Source organism: Lissotriton vulgaris, chromosome 1_1 (assembly GCF_964263255.1).
Source record: "Lissotriton vulgaris chromosome 1_1, aLisVul1.2, whole genome shotgun sequence".
Lineage (NCBI taxonomy): Eukaryota > Metazoa > Chordata > Amphibia > Caudata > Salamandridae > Lissotriton > Lissotriton vulgaris.
Genome location: NC_141685.1, coordinates 900,320,831 through 900,337,791, shown reverse-complemented (window position 1 = coordinate 900,337,791; position 16,961 = coordinate 900,320,831). Strand labels below are relative to the sequence as shown.

At 44.9% G+C, this 16,961-nt stretch overlaps 1 protein-coding gene across 2 annotated transcripts in view; it reads right to left on the bottom strand.

The window, feature by feature from the left end:
• LOC147748142 (angiopoietin-related protein 2-like) overlaps positions 1 to 2,633 on the bottom strand; it is a 172,286-nt gene extending 169,653 nt beyond the window's left edge. The window contains exon 1 of one of the 2 annotated variants that reach the window (XM_086958998.1): positions 2,331 to 2,633. The gene's annotated coding sequence lies outside the window, so the exon portion shown is untranslated. The remainder of the gene's footprint in view (positions 1 to 2,330) is intronic. The other variant, XM_086958992.1, reaches the window with a different exon arrangement.
• Between the last annotated feature and the right edge of the window lie 14,328 nt (positions 2,634 to 16,961).

Below are 16,961 nucleotides of genomic sequence, written 5' to 3'. Positions count from 1 at the left end.
CCGCTATGATTACTTTTTTTAATTCACAACTTGCATTTGCTCAGACACATCCAGTCTGCCCTTTTCCTGCCTGTGCTTGGGACAACACAACAGGCTTTAGCCTCCAGTCTTTCCCAGGGCTCAAGATTCTGGTCTTTTTGTTTTCTGTTTTTTTTATAAGGTCGAGCATTCAAGACCTCTTGTATATACATTAGTATATACGTATATGTGTATGTACTTTGTGGCCTCTGGAGAGCAGCGACTTGTCTGCTTCCACTTAAGGAACTTTTTTTTACTGTCAATTGCCTCTATTTAACTGTCTTGATAGAAAACGGCCAGTAGAGGTCAGTAAAACACTAGAATTGCTTTCTGCTTGTTCAACTGCCTTAATTTAACTGTCTTTATAGAAAATGGCCAGTAGTGGTCAGTAAAATACCAGAATTGCTTTCTGCTAAGGGACTTTAATTAAAAATACCAGAATCACTTTAGCATTCTCTAAATTCCTGTCCATAGAAATTGTCTTCCATGAGCACCCGTAGACAATAATATTTTTTTCAAATCTTGTATTTTTAGTGATATGACCACCGAAGGCCCTGATTTTATATTAAAAACAGAATTTTGGACTACACCATTTCCCACTTAAAGGCAATATTCCTCTCCATGTGTTGCCATACCTGGCGTGTCACACAGATTGGTCCTTACTTTTCCTCCATGTTAAAGAATAGTAGATGTTTCAGCACCTAGACTAATGTGCTGCATAGCTAAATACATATATGGTCCCAAAGTCAATTGTGAGCTGAACATGTGGTATGTTAGGTAAGAGTAGCAAGAATGCCTCTTTATCTATCGCTAAACAAGCTACCCACTCTATGGCACTAGAAATATTATGCCCATAGCTTTAAGTGGGCTGGGTCCTGCTGGTGCTCAGTACCATCAGTTCTAAAAAGCAGGTTCTGAGAGGGATCCCTATCGGGCTCTCCATTTTTGCCCTCTCACCCTAAGGATGAAAAAAATCAATCTTATCTCTGCAGCAGTACCACCTTCACTGACTGTGGTGTAACTTCAAAGAGACTTGGTATAGTTATTTTGCAGTTTCATCATTTCAGAAGTGAAGCATTTTCAATATTATATACAACGAAGCCATAGTTGTTGCTTATTTATCTTATGCAACTAACAACCATTGACAACGAAAATAGTCCTAGCCTGTTGTAGCTGTAATGTTACTTGTATAATATACCTGGATGCAATGACAGAAGCAACAAAATACTAGTCAGGCGGCACACTATGCTAAGCACAGATATTTAGCTTACATGTTTTTAAGCCACACCTTTAATTGCATCGGCCACGCCCCTTTGAGAGACCCCCTCCCCCAGTTTTTTCACCCCACTTAAAGTCTTGAATAAGCCCATTATTATGGAGACGTTCATAGCATGTTCAACGTGTCAAACTGATGAGCACCTAAAGGGGCAGAAATATGACTGTGATTGTTGAACATCTCTGAGCTAAATCTGCGGATAGCAACGCAAAGTTGAAGCAACCATCTCTTGACATCAATTTAAGAATGAAAAATACTTCAAAACTCATCCCTTCTGAATTGTACTGAACGAAAGGCTCTCCCCATATATTTAATGAATGTACGAAACGTTGCTTTCGATTGTGGGAGGCGCCTGTCAAGCTCATCGCAACCTGCGCTCTATTCTAGACTCGTTCGTGTAGTTAAACGTTTGGCTATACTTAATGTAGCGTTGTGAATATGAATTGCAGTAACGGGGCCCTAATACGTAGTGATGCATGAACACTACAAGTGACTGAATAATAGACAGATAATTTAAATCACTCAGGGCTCTACAGTGACCTAGAAACTGCAATTACATTCTGCGGATTCGTGTGCATCCCATGTTCTGTTTTTATGCGCAGAAGGTGTTAAAAATATACTTAACCAGACGAGGGGTAAGGCCACGTAGGTGGATACAAACTCATTAAAAAGACTTATGATTAGAGGTCTATTTTTCCTTCAGTAACAATTATTATAACGTGAAATCTGCAAGACAGTGAGCAGCGAATTCTAAAGGAAGCAAAACGGGATTTTGGCAGCATAACATTTCTCCTTTGCGTTCAGGTACTTAAAGTGCAATCATTAGGAGACTCTTCTCAACTAACATGTTAAAATGGGCCACATTCGTCTTCACTGTCGTGGTACAGACAGTGCATGCACGCTCTGCCCAGGAGCACACAGTTCCATCAAACCGTATATTAGGATTGGAGCCGAGACATTGCTCCTCCTTGACAACAACAAATGCATAAGCTGTCTTAGATACATTTGGTTTTAAATAGTAAAATGTGTTACTCGCCTGGTTGTAAGACTCAGCCGGTCACGACTTGGGCGTGCGTGTGTTTTTTTCCTTCCTGTAAACTCAGCGGTCAGATGCACTTTTCACTCCATCCCCTGGCGGGAAGCAAGCGGACTGTGTCCATAATTAATGAAAAATAATTAATTTGCAGAAAAGGGAACTCTTTCTGCCTAGCCTTAAAGTGTGTCCACGATCAAAAAGCTGCCCTTCGTTTGGGTCGAAGATCGGTGTTCAGAGGCTCTGCTCTCACGGGGGCTTCAGTCAGGAGCCTTCTGCCCGTGCGATGCTGCTGCAAGGACGCCCCTCCCATGCCGGCTCACAGACAAACCGGCATCAAGACACGAACCCCAGCCCCTCCTGGAGACCCGTTCAGGAAATTGGAGCTGCCGTGCTTCCGCCCTCTCGTGTGTAGGGGGTCTAAAAACTTCGTAGGTGTTCTCGAAAGTTGCAAGTAAAGGGTTAAAATAGGAGTCAGGCTTCTGAGAGGTCACATCTACAGGAAGACCCCAGTTTAAAAGCGATTCTGATAACTATTCGATAAGATTTATTGGACTAAGATGCTTCTTTCTCAGAACATAAGATGCGAATGAGGTGGTGATGAAATGCAAATCGAAGAGTTTTCCCAGACTGCCTTTTTGCTTCATACTGAAGCCTTGGGCGTTGAACCGGAGTTCCTTCTGTGCCCACTCAGAGGTTTCAGGGTTATTTTTTGTAGATTTATAGAGCGAACTTGACCTGAAGGTATCGGAGCGCTTTGCATGAGCACCAGTTGCGTTACAGACGGACACGTTAATTTTTTAATTTTTTGGGAGGCACGGGGAGATTAAGCGATTTGCCCAGAATCACAGGATGCTAAATCGACGCCGAGGGAATCTGATTCCCCAGCTCCGAAGTCGGCACCTCTGGCAGTGAGGCCATCAGGCCACATCCTCAGGGCAACCTCCAAGTACAAGTCCATAAATACTACGCTAAGACATACTTCACAATTTTTCTCACTTTGTGTGCTGTATAGTGCAGCTGCACGTGCAATGTTTGAGAATTTAGGAGGAAAAAACTGTTCTCCTACTTTAGTGTCTGCCTCACAGAGGCATTTTTGGGGCACAAGCCCTGTCTGTGAATGTCAATCTCCCACCCATGGATCACCCTTTTGCACAAAAGAAATTAAATAACAAATCAACAACACTTCCCACAATTTTGTGTCTCTTTTGGTGACTTGGCATCGGAAGAGTGATGATAAATTTGTGTTTCTCCGTGAGCACAGCATCATGTATGGGTAATGCAAATTTCTCTCTTAATGGCCATCAACTGCTCCAGCACAGCTCGAGCCTAACGCCTGCCTATCCCGGTGAAGTGGAATACATCAACCTATTACTTCAACAGTTGCTAAGAAGTAAAGTGAGATCTGAGTTTGAAAAAAACATTTTCTTAACTACATTATGTGTGGATATTTAGGCATGATTTGTGACGTCAGATACTTCTGTCTGAATGTTTAAGTCCACTTACAGCACTATACAAATACATTTTTGTGCCACTTAGTAATGTTCAGTACAGCCAATCACAACCCATTTTTACAAATATTTAAATGGCAAACAATTGAGTAAGAGCTGCAAGGTTTTGTAGGTCGCAGGTGCTGTTTGAAGTACATACATTACTGATTCAACTACTTTACCTTGATTTTACCTTGGGACCTGCTGGTAACAAAAATATCTCTGAACAAGCTCATTCACAATCTAAGCTGTCTTGCATGTAACATACATTTGAGGCCTTGTGAAAAATTGAGTTGCTGATTAAGGGGAGTGCAACCCTACTCAAGCAGCAACCAAATCCTTATGAGGGTGAAGTCACAAACAAACCCCAAATTAAACTGTGCTCACCCTTCTGGTAGCTTGGCACAGAGCAGTTAGGCGTAACTTAGAGGCAATGCATAAAGTATTTAGGAAGCACTCCAAACAGTAATAAAGTGAAAGCACAACACAAGAAAAATTCCACACCAATTTAGGAAATTAAAGTGAATTTTAATAAATACACCAAGACCAAATCAACAAAAATTACAATCTGTAGAACTTGAGATATACAATTTCAAATGTTTAAATGGAAATAGCACCATAAAGGGTCAACTGTGGTTATTTGGTCGCCTGGGACTGGGGAAAAGCCACAAGTTCAGGCCGACTGCAATGGAGAGCAGGCTGTCTACAGGGACCCAGTTAGACTTGTTGAACAAGAGGACCTTAAATCCTGGTTGCGAATAGATGCAATGTCCTGTGTTAAGGATGAGTCCTGCTGCAGAGACAATGCGAGGTCTGGGTGAGGTGCCGCATGCAACAGCAGTTCTGAGGAGCTGTGAAGTGTGAGGTGATGTCCTGGCGTGAAGATGCGCCATGCAGCGGCAGTTTAGAGGAGCAGCGAAGTTCAAGGTAATGTCCTTACGTGGAGATGCATCAGCTCCAATGGGCTTTTATGGGAAATGCAAAATCCTTGCGTCGGGGAAGTCCGCACAGCAGAGGCAATGCGTTGTTCTCAAGGACGTTGCGTTGAGCTGCAAAAACATTTCACCAGTTCTGCGGAAGAAGCACTGCACAGAGTAGGAGATGCACCGGTTTTGCTGCATCCACAGAAGGACTGACAGTGGACTTCCAGGCCCAATTCCAAGGGATTAGAATTCGAATGGCACCACTCAGGAGGGCAGTACTCACAGATGGCAGAATCCAGGTGCTGGTCTCAAGGTTGGTGGAAGCCTGTTATGTCCCTGTGGCTTCTGATCAGGAGGTCAGTAAAATAGCCTTGGAGTCACACTAGGGTCCTGGGTTTAGAGATGCAGATCCAGTCCTTCTCACCCAGGCAAGGGAGCAGCAGGGCAGCAGGTCAGCACAGCAGGGCAGCAGTCCTTCAGAGCAGCAGTCCAGCAGGGTGACAGTCCTTTCAGCAGTGCAGCATTCTTTCTTCCTGCTAGATTCCACAGGTCCAGAAGTGCGCTGAAGAGTTGTGTCCAAGGGTCAAATATTTATGACTGGGACCTCATCATGAATTGGCATATTTTCTTTCATTACGCTGGGCGCACCTTTTAAAAGGTGTGCCCAGCGCAATGAAGGAAAATATGCCAATTTATGATGAATGCACTGCCCTCAGGGCAGCTGCAAACTCACGCTGCCCTGGGGGCAGGGCATTCCTGAGAAAAACAGCATCTGCTTTGAAGCCACTCTGTGTTTTTTGCCTGCACTTTTAAAGGAGATTAGAGATCCTCCTACAGGTGGGTGCAGTCAGTAACAGCACCGCATGCAAAGGGATGTCTGGGGGGTCCATTGGAACCCCTTTCACTCCCTAGAGGGCTGCTCTCAGATGGCATACTGACAGTGCACCGCCTTTTAGGTGGCACACTGTCAGTGTGTGTCCTGAGAGCTACTTTGCATCTGAGTCCGTGTCTGTAATACAGCACAGGACCAGAAGCGAAGGAATTCCCTTCCTTTGCATGGGGCATGCCCCCATGCAAATGATGGAACGCCCCTTGAAGATAGCTCTGGCGCATTGTGTACACAAGCACTATCGATATTTCAGAAGGGGCCGCACAAGCATCTGCGGCATCTTCTATAATACCCAGGGTATACTAGGGTTGGGCTTTACGGGTGCAAATGCCCCTTGGCCCCTCAGCGCTCTCTTCATTTAATACCTCCCCAGGGGCCCATTTTGAAGTGGATGAGTCTTATAGAGGGTTCCACCTTCACCCCCAGGTGTCAAGCATCCCCTTCTTCACTGTCCTGGTCCAAGCTTGTCTGGGGTCACAAAGACTAGTGATAAACCTTTTGTGAGAGTGCGCAGGCAGGACCTTTATGATGTGCAAGAGTTAGAGGTGACAGCTCCTCCCACTTGTTAACTGAGAGTGCCCAATCCTGCCAACACCTATCTTCCCTTTGTCTCACTGTCTGGGAGCAATACACAAAGACCAACTGCCAGCTACACAGTCACGTGACCTAGGATCAGGCTGTAGACAACAAATGGTTAGGAACAGATAATGCAAACTTTCTAAAAGTGGCTTTTTTAGAATTGTGATTAAAAATCTGACTTTACTCTTAAAGAGGGCTTTTAAGTACAATTCTTAGAACACCAAACGTGACCTATCACCTGCTCCCAATTGGAAGTTACAGCTTATTAAATGTAATAACGTAACTCCAATGTTATCCTCTGGAAGAGGAAGGCTTTGAATAGTGAAAAAAGGATTAAGGAGGATTTCACCACCAGGACATCTAAAACGTAAAAGTACATATCTTACTTTTTATATGCAAGGCACCATGCCCTCTGGCCAGTTGAAGGCCTACCCTAGGGATAACTTATATGTACTAAAAAGGAAGGTTTAGGCCTAGCAAAAGGTTGATTTTCAACAGATTGTTCAGGTAAACATGTGTTTGAGTAACTGTGTGCACAGCTGTCTACCGTACGCTATTTTTCCAATCTATACTCACAATAAATTCAAAATATAACCATGTAATCAATCAATATTTTCTGCGAATTTTCATTGTACTCAGTACTAGTATTTCATCATTAAAGGTCATCCGTAGTTTGGAACATCCTTTACAATGCAACTTTTACTCCGCACTACCATTACGACGCAGCTATTACAACGCAAGTCGTTACAACGACTTGTGCTGGAGGGCGCTGTAGGATAGGGAATAGTTTAATTTTCTATCCAACACCTTCCCTACTATCCACGAGGACTGGGGTTGGAATAGAAAATTAAACTATTCCACTATCCAGCGCTCCAACGCAAGTTGTTGTAACGACTTGCGTTGTAAAAACTGCGTTGTAATGGCATGCGGAGTAAAAGCATGCGTTGTGATGTCATACATCCTCCGTAGTGATTCAATTTCATTCAATATACAAGCAATAATATAATTTACAAAGTACAAAATCATATTGTTGCTGAACACATTCTTCTTCGATGTAACTCCATGTTATTCATGCGGTTCCCTAAGCTTTCGGGTCTCCTGGTCCCTTCTTCAGGGACCTCTAAAAAACATGATTAAATGAAACCATACGATAAATCAATGTCCATGTTTAAATCATCACAAGCTACCAACTACTTCCTTCAACCTTCCTGGTAAATTGCAAAGTTCATGCTGCCTTTGTCACAAGTAGAAAAGCTGCCTCAGATGGTGTCCACACTTACTAACATTAAGCTCTTGGTGTTAATACTGGAAGTATAACATTATAAAACAACGGCTAAATCACCCGAGTTTCTAGGTAGTGCACATGCCACCATAAATCTTTCAACCTAGATATGGCTAAGCCATGTTCACATCATACTCTCCTCCCTTACTGTGAATTTCAGCAAAAAGTACTCACTGCTGGAGTCGAACACGTTCAGATCTCTAAACAGCAGGACCAAGCACTAAAGTTCAAAAAACAATTAGTAAGAATGTCATACACCTAGTTCTTACTAAGCTTACTGGTGAAATGTGTGTGTCCCACACCATCATACTTTGTTCAAAAAACAATTAGTAAGAATGTCATACACCTAGTTCATACTAAGCTTACTGGTGAAATGTGTGTGTCCCACACCATCATACTTTCAATCTCTGCTGAAGTTTAAACCATAGAAGCAGCACCTGCATAAAGGGCCAACAACTTTTCAACACAATTAACTTAAAAAAACATCTGGTCACTTAACACAAGCACCGGTGCAGAACCATTCGCACTGTGAATTTCATCGATCACCTACCCGGTACTCTAAACACTGTGTATAATCAGTGCTCTAACTCTCTTCTGCCAGTATCCTTTCCTCCGATACTCCACTAGTAATCAATTGCAGTTCCCACTAAACAAGGTATTAAAAAGCGGACTAGTTCTGCCCTCTTAATCCTCGTACTATTGCTCCCCTGCCGTACAGTGACCATCTTAACACTATGTGTTACCCTTGTATAGTACTAATACTATTAAGATTCCGCCAGCATTAACCACTTATTGTTCACCAATGCTTCACCACAGTAAAATCCGCAGTCGTAGTGAAAGGCGTGAGGTACTTTGGGCTGCTTCCTTACTGCTACTGGACATCAGACACCGGACCCTGAAAGTTGTGCGGATTGCTTGGGGAACTTTTGTTCGTACGGGACTGCGAGTCCCAGGGCTGATTGCGGCGCTCAACCGGCCGCACCTGAGACTCTTCCCACCCCGCCTCCCTGAACCTCTTCACGACTCGCCGCCCCCACTTCGCGGGAGCCACTCGCAGTCGTAGTGAAAGGTGTGAGGTACTTTGGGTTGCTTCCTTGCTGCTACTGGACATCGGACACCGGACCCTGAAAGTTGTGCGGATTGCTTGGGGGACTTTGGTTCGTGCGGGACTGCGAGTCCCAGGGCTGATTGCGGCGCTCTACCGGCCGCACCTGAGACTCTTCCCGCCCGCCCCCCAGAACCTCTTCCCGACTCGCGGCCCCCGCTTCGCCGGAGCCGCTCGCAGTCGTAGTGAAAGGCATGAGGTACTTTGGGTTGCTTCCTTGCTGCTACTGGACATCGGACACCGGACCCTGAAAGTTGTGCGGATTGCTTGGGGGACTTTGGTTTGTGCGGGACTGCGAGTCCCAGGGCTGATTGCGGCGCTCAACCGGCCGCACCTGAGACTCTTCCCGCCCGCCTCCCAGAACCTCTTCACGACTCGCGGCCCCCGCTTTGCGGGAGCCGCTCACAGTCGTAGTGAAAGGCGTGAGGTACTTTGGGTTGCTTCCTTGCTGCTACTGGACATCGGACACCGGACCCTGAAAGTTGTGCGGATTGCTTGGGGGACTTTGGTTCGTGCGGGACTGCGAGTCCCAGGGCTGATTGCGGCGCTCAACCGGCCGCACCTGAGACTCTTCCCGCCCGCCTCCCAGAACCTCTTCACGACTCGCGGCCCCCGCTTCGCGGGAGCCGCTCGCAGTCGTAGTGAAAGGCGTGAGGTACTTTGGGTTGCTTCCTTGCTGCTACTGGACATCGGACACCGGACCCTGAAAGTTGTGCGGATTGCTTGGGGGACTTTGGTTCGTGCGGGACTGAGAGTCCCAGGGCTGATTGCGGCGCTCAACCGGCCGCACCTGAGACTCTTCCCGCCCCGCCTCCCAGAACCTCTTCACGACTCGCGGCCCCGGCTTCGCTGGAGCCGCTCGCAGTCGTAGTGAAAGGCGTGAGGTACTTTGGGTTGCTTCCTTGCTGCTACTGGACATCCGACACCGGACCCTGAAAGTTGTGCGGATTGCTTGGGGGACTTTGGTTCGTGCGAGACTGCGAGTCCCTTGGGCTGATTGCGGCGCTCAACAGGCCGCACCTGAGACTCTTCCCGCCCCGCCTCCTCCCATTTAGCTACTCCCATCACGGCGCTCGCAGGACGGCACCTGGCAAAGCCCGGGCCACGGGCGGGCCCGTTGTAGCCCGTTCGAGCCCGAGAGAGACCAGACCGGCCCACCCCTCTGAGCCCATATCTTCTCTACAATCATACCGTATGCCTGATAGTTCCATCCAGGTGGGGATCTAGACAAGCCGGCATCCAGGCATTATGGTATCAAGGGAGACAAGGAGTAAAGCCACGGCCACGTCCACCATGGCTACAGGTACTTTGGATAGTTTCCTTATCAGAGCTAATACCGCAGAAAGCAATGAATTGTCGGCCCTAGAAAGACAGCTAGCAGATGGCATTGAAAGTAATAACCGGTCTTCTCCAGGATTAGCTCCAAATACTACCTCAACGGAGATATTGGATGTTTCCCATCTCTCTCTCCTGGATAGTATTGATCAAACAATTGAATCTGTCTTACAACAGTTAAGGTCTTCCTCAACTTTACAACGTTATTCTCACCGGACAGTTTCTGATGCCGTACCATTGACACCATCTGACCCAGCCCTGATAAGGAGTGAGGGGAGCGAACTAAATCGTCCCATGCACGGGGTCTTCGAGAAGGTGCTGTTCCTAAAAGAAAAGGAACTAGACAACCCAAGGGTACAAAAAGGGCGAGACTGGACCAAGTCTCCAGTATCGCTGTTGACATCCCTGATATAGCGGAACCCCTTTCTCCCGAAATTGATAATGAAACTGTCACTCCAATACAGCCTTATGAATTACTAGTGCCAGGGCAGGCTGCTATGCTTGTTTTTGGAGAGGGGGCTTGTGGAAGGGGGGGACCAGTCTATATAATTTATTTCCAATCTTTTGCAGAAGCTTCTAGACCCCGTCTTGGTGAGGCTTGATCATATTGTCACTAGACTGCAGTCAATTGAAACTGTGACGGGGGCATGAGGGAAGAGTTAAGAACTTTGGGTAGTAGTTCAGGTGTAACCACAAAGAATGGGGGTAGCTCTTCCACCTCCAACCCAGTTACTTCTACAACCACAAACATTACTAAACCAACGATAATAAATGTCCCCACAGCCAGCCCCTCAAGTACTGCCCCCGTACCCCCCCCAAGGCAAGCCGCGCCTGTCCCTCAAGTGTGGAAATCAAAGTTGCTTGCATCAACGATCCCACAGACACAAGGAAAAACGCCACCCAGGACTGGCGATAGCTCCGCTCAGAATGTTCCTAGTCTAAATCGGCCACATATAGCTAATCTTCCTCCAGAGGCGGCAGAACATACTGTAATTTTGGCCGGTGTGCCGGAGCTTTCAAATTCTGCATTAGAACCTTTTGATTCCCTGAAAAATAAAGTGATTAGTTGGTTAAACATCCATAGGCCCCTGCCACCACATATTAGAAGTGAAATATTAATGGTTAGGCGGGTTCCTTGGGTGGGATATATAACTAAGAAAATAAAGGGCGACTGTATTTTGGTAACCTTTAGGGACTCGCAGATTGCTTCCCATATTACTAATTGGCTGGGCAATCCCGGAAACACCATCATTCAACTGTTACCATTGTCCATCTTCTATCCCCCAAGAAATTACAATTTGCACCCTAGGGTGAATGATGGTTGGACAAGGGTGGGATTTGCGATTGATGGTACAAGGTATAGGCCCGTACGGCACAATATGCCAATGCAGAGTAACTATACCCATCCTAATAGGTATAGCTGTCTTGAGGAGGTAGACTGACTGCAGCGGGTCAAATGTATTGGAGGTAGTGATGACTTGGTGCCCATTACAGTTGAGTTGGGTACACTGGCGGACATAGTTGATACTAGAAATCCTCTCTCTCACCATTCTTCTAATGACCAGTTAAGTACTTCCATTATAGAACCCCCCTCACATTCCCCTAATATTACCCCCAACTCCCATGTATTAAAAATTCTCTCCTGGAATATAGCGGGTCTATGTAATAAACTGGCTTGCCCGGATTGGGGGTCATACATAGACTCGAATGACATCTGCTTATTCCAGGAAACGTGGGCACGGGAGGATCAACATCGCTTAGGTTTTGCTTCATTTTCAATTGCTGCAAAATGGGCGGGGAAAGGTCGCCCTTCTGGGGGCCTAACGATTTGGGTAGCAACTCACTTGGGATGCAATGTCAAAACTATTGATACAGCCTCAGACGATGTCCAGTGTGTAATTTTAGAGTGGCCGAATGGTTTCAGATTGGCAGTGGTTAACATTTACTCAAGACCGGTGAGAGCGTCACATCTGTGTCTGAAACCATTGAAGAACTATCCTCTTTCTTAACTAATATTCCAGAGGGTGCCACGTTTGTGGTGGGAGGCGATTTCAACTCCCAATTTGAAAAACTGGACGGGCTGCTAGATGGTGTAAACCAGGAGGAGGATGATGTTTGGAAAGAGCATGGACCCCTCTAGCTGTACAAATCACCTCATTGACGATGACCCATTCGATTAGGGCATGTAATGGGCGCACAAAGTCTGATAATCCACCTGCCTTTACCTTTAATCAGCCGGGGAGGAGGGCTCGCCTTGACTATATCTTTGTGGAGTGCAGGGCTTGGAATAGAATACTAGACTTTAAGGTCACATACAGGGGGGAGAGTGATCATAACCCGTTAATCTTAGATTTTAAAATTCCGGGTGCCACCAAGGGCACCGAAATATCACAGCTTGCCATACTTAATATGTCTACCCTGTCAAGTAATAGACCCAGGGTAAGATGGGATAAGTTGGCCAAAAACCCAAACGGGTTAGCTAAATTGTACACTCAGGTAATCCCAGTACTAGAGGATGTAGCCGCTCTTATTGAACAGCACTCAGCGAACTATTCTCACGAAAAGTTGTGAGAGCTTCACAATGTACTAATAACCATCCTTACTGAAATTTTAAATCCCCCAGGTTCAAGTACTGGTGGGGCTCTAAGGAAACCACCCTGGTATAATAAGGCTTGTAGACAGGCGAAAAGTGAGCTGCTAGTAGCACTTAAGTAGAATAATAATAGGAACCTTGTAAAAGCCAGGAAGCAAGTTTATCGGAACCTCATATCCCATGCTAAGATCGAATGGGAGAACGAGAGATGGGCAAATCTAATGTCGGCTCTTGCGGTCAAAGACGCACGTAAGTTCTGGCAAATTGTGAGCACTGGCTCACTTGAGCCAGAGCAGGCAGTAGCTCCTAATATTGCTGCTGAGGTATGGGAAGAACACTTTGCTGGACTGTATAAGGAGGACCTGCCTAGTACGATTTTCCCCTTGCCAAATGTAGTAATAACTCCAGATTCTGATTCACCGGAGCTCAGGTTCACTTTACCTGAGGTCCGAGTGGCCATAGCTAAGCTCCAAGCGGGTAAACACCCAGGGCTGGATAAGGTCCCGGGGGACCTTTATAAACAGGAACTAGCGATCTGGGCCCCCTATCTCCTAATAATTTTTAATGCAGTTCTTGGGGGGGATGGCTCCTCCAAATACTTGGCTGGGAGCCGAGTTGGTCCCTATCTTCAAGAAGGGGTCACCTTTCCTCTCAGCCAACTATAGGCCAATCAGCTTGATAGACGTATCTCAGAAACTTTTTACTAGGCTGATTCTGGATCGCATTTTAGATTGGGTTGAAGACTCGGAAATCTTAAGTGACTATCAAGCAGGTTTTAGAAGGAATGTATCCACCACCGACCAGATTTTCAGGTTAAACATGCTCTTGTGGAAAACGGTTAAAGTCCAGGGCGGTTCGCTTTACACTGTTTTCGTTGACCTCCGTGCGGCCTTTGATTTGGTCCCACGGGGGAAACTTTGGAGTGTATTGAGGGACTTAGGTATTCCATCTCCCCTTTTAGATATTCTAATATGTCTCCATTCACAGAATTTCGCAAGGGTCAGGTGTGGGAAACAAGGCAATTTGTCATCTAGCTTCTCCATTGGCAGGGGGGTCAGGCAGGGTTGTGTCTTGGCACCAACCCTGTTTTGCCTCTATGTCAACGGAGTGATCACCCACCAGAATAAGGTCCCAAATAGAGACGCTCCACGGCTCACAGGTACAGGAATCTCAGTGATTATGTTCGCAGACGATACCCTGTTGTTGGCTAAGACCCCAATGGGTATACAGCGAGTCTTGGATGCTTTTCTCATTTTGCTATGACCGGGGATTAGAAATAAACACTTCTAAAACAAAATTCATGATTTTTAATCCACCGAAAACATCCCGCCCTAATCCTGCTATAGGTGGTGTTCGTTTAGAGAGAGTGCAAACTTTCGAATATTTGGGACTAACTCTTAATGAGAATATGACTTGGGCACAACATCAGACCAAAACTCAATTAAAACTCTCGCAAAAAGCAGGGGGGATCCTTAAACTCTTAAAACAAACTATTTCAAAACCTATTTCTCCCCCACTCGAAATTTATAAAATGCAGACGCGGTGATCTATGGTGGGGAACTGTGGGGTCACAGTTGCCACCCAGCAATCACCACTACAGAAAATAAGTTTCTTAGGCAGTTGGTATCTCTGCCTACCAGTACGCCCTACTCCCCCTTAGGATGGACTTGGGACTTAGATCAATCAAGGAAGAACTAGGACTCAAGCCTCTTACTTTTTGGAGGCGTCTTTGGGTTACCCCTGAACTCGCCAGTTATAGAACTGTTGAAAGCCCCCAACGTCTGGAATCTTTCCTGGCTGAAATATATCAGGCAGGAATTTGACAGGCTAGGTTGCTCCCCATTATGGTCTAATCCTGAAGAAGAGTGTAGGGGCATATCTCGAAGGGAGCCAGTTAGTCTGTATTACGATCAAAATCTGTTGGCCTGTCTATCAAATGCCCAAATTGGAACAATAACGAGATCATTCCTGGTTCTAAAAGATTATTATAAACTGGAGACTGCTTTTCACATCATCAGCCCTAATGGTCACAGGAAGCTATACCTCCAATGGAGATATGACTCCCTACCAATAAGAGCTCTGACCTCACGTTGGCACCCTAATGCCCCCAGGAACTGCCCTGCGTGTGGGGCTGAAATAGAGACAGAGTTACACACAATCTTTTTCTGTCCTTCCTATAAGGCTTCTAGGAAGAAGTGGATCATCTCCATCTGCAAAAACCTGGGCATTAGGCAGTGTTTTCACTCTTACCGAATATTAAAAACAGATTTCTTGCCTATAATTGTTTTTGCGGTCACGAAATTCCTGGCTGCCATGTGGAATGCCAGAAGAAAATATTTGGTAAATTGAGATGAAATCTAATTGTGCAACTGTTGAGGTGAAACAGGGGCTGAGGTGAACCGAGGTATCTTCGGCTGATCAGTCTTTGATCTTAGATAAATGGTTTTCTTGAGAATTAATTGTTTGGTTTCTGTACCTTTGTACTTTTTAATAATTGTAATTTTTCATGATGAATTTTATTGTGTATACTTTTATGACATGTTTCTTGTCGAAATAAAGATGAAATGAATGAATGAAAATCCCAAACAATTAGACATGGTTCTTTCTCTCCAGACCGCCAATGTGTGACAAAAAAGACCTCAGTGACTGATTCCTGTGGTGGCCATTTTGAAACAGAATATTGTTAACAATGTCAGTACCACTGTTCTTGCAAAATTGATTGCTCCTTTTTTGTGGGAGGATCCACTTTATTGGGCAGCAGAGTAGTTAACTTGGCCAAGTAGGAGGGACAAAGGCCTGGAATCTGATTATGAGCTAAACCAGAGAAGTATGATAAATCCTGAAGTATCCTAAAATGTGGATATATTATATTGGGAAAAGCAAAATCAAACTTGGCGTGCATGTTTTACCTCTGTTTGACACTTTGTGCACTGTCAAGGCCTCAATGGAGCAAAACTACACTTTATCTATAATACAGTGAAAGTACTACAGATTTCCCAGTAAGCCGTATTGGCCTATCTATGAATGTTTGCTACAATTATACAGCTCACCCCAGATCATTACCAGTCCCAGCAGAGTTCCCTCTGCAACGCTTGATTCTGTAAATACGGGGGAGAGTTGCTATAAATTTACTGATTACACCTCAGAAGGTCATTCATTTTGACATTTTTAAGAACAAATACTTAAGCTTATGATGCTGATAATTTAGGAATTATTATAGAGTTTCTGACACAAAATCCCCCAAAATGGACTGTTGTTAAAAGTGGAAATTTTAAGAATTTGCACACAAAGCACGTTATGAGATTGATTGCCTTGAGAAGGGGAGTGTGCCCTGGAACAAGTGTTGGCAGTTGCTTTGAGCATTTCCATCTTCTTATATGTTTTTTTAATATAAAAGTTCAAAATAATTGGAAAGGTATCACAAGAGACATGGATTCAAGTTTTCTTTGTATTAAAAACATTTAAATAAACCTAGACCTCTCTCAGGACTTTATTTAAACATGATGACACAGTAATGATAAGGTGCAGGAGGTTATGCATCATGCAGTATTTCTTTAAACCCTAATTGTTGTACACTCCCTTCTGCAACATGCTAACCATATGCAGATACCAGCCTGTGCATGACTGTAGTCCCACACCCGCAGCCTGCAAACGTGCATGCAAACATGTTCACATGCAGCCTTCCCAGTGCCTAATAACGTAGTTATGCAGCTGGGATCCTATCTTAAAAAGCAGACACTGTTGTTTAACACACTGAGTTCCATTACTGTGAATTTACCATGAGTGAAACTCAGGTAGTGAAACTCACACACAGTAAAAGTCAATAGACCGGGTGGTCAAAAACGAAAAAACCTGTTACACTAAATGGGCAAAATTAATGTGCTACACCGGTTTTCAATGGCACATCACCATAACCAACTCTGGTACTGCTCATAGGGCTTCCTACAAGCTAACTATCAAGAATAAAGTCATAAACTCTACAAAATTAAAATTGGGAAAAAGAAGGCTTCTCAGAGAGCAAATCTACCCAAAGGAATCTTTTGTCAAAGATGTTAGAAACACAAACCCACTAGCCTATTATAAGACCATCTTTGTGATGCAACACTTCTCTGCTGCAGGCTTTAACAAAGTGTAAAAATAGTCCACCCTTAAAGGCCTATTGGCTTTAATAAAAGCTTTTCACACTGCTATTGTCATAACACTTCATGATAAACCGATCTGACCTTTGGCATCTGACATATCTTTTCCCAATAAACCAATCAGTAAGCATGGGCGGAAAATCCGTTCCGCTCGAGGATTTTGCGTATTTTTGGTAAATTCGCAATCCGCGAACGCTCTCAAATTTACCGAAAATCCGCAAATTCACACGCAGCGGATTTTTTTTTCTTGGTGCTACAATTTTGCGGCGTGCGGCGTTCCCTTACCGTCATTCAGCGTT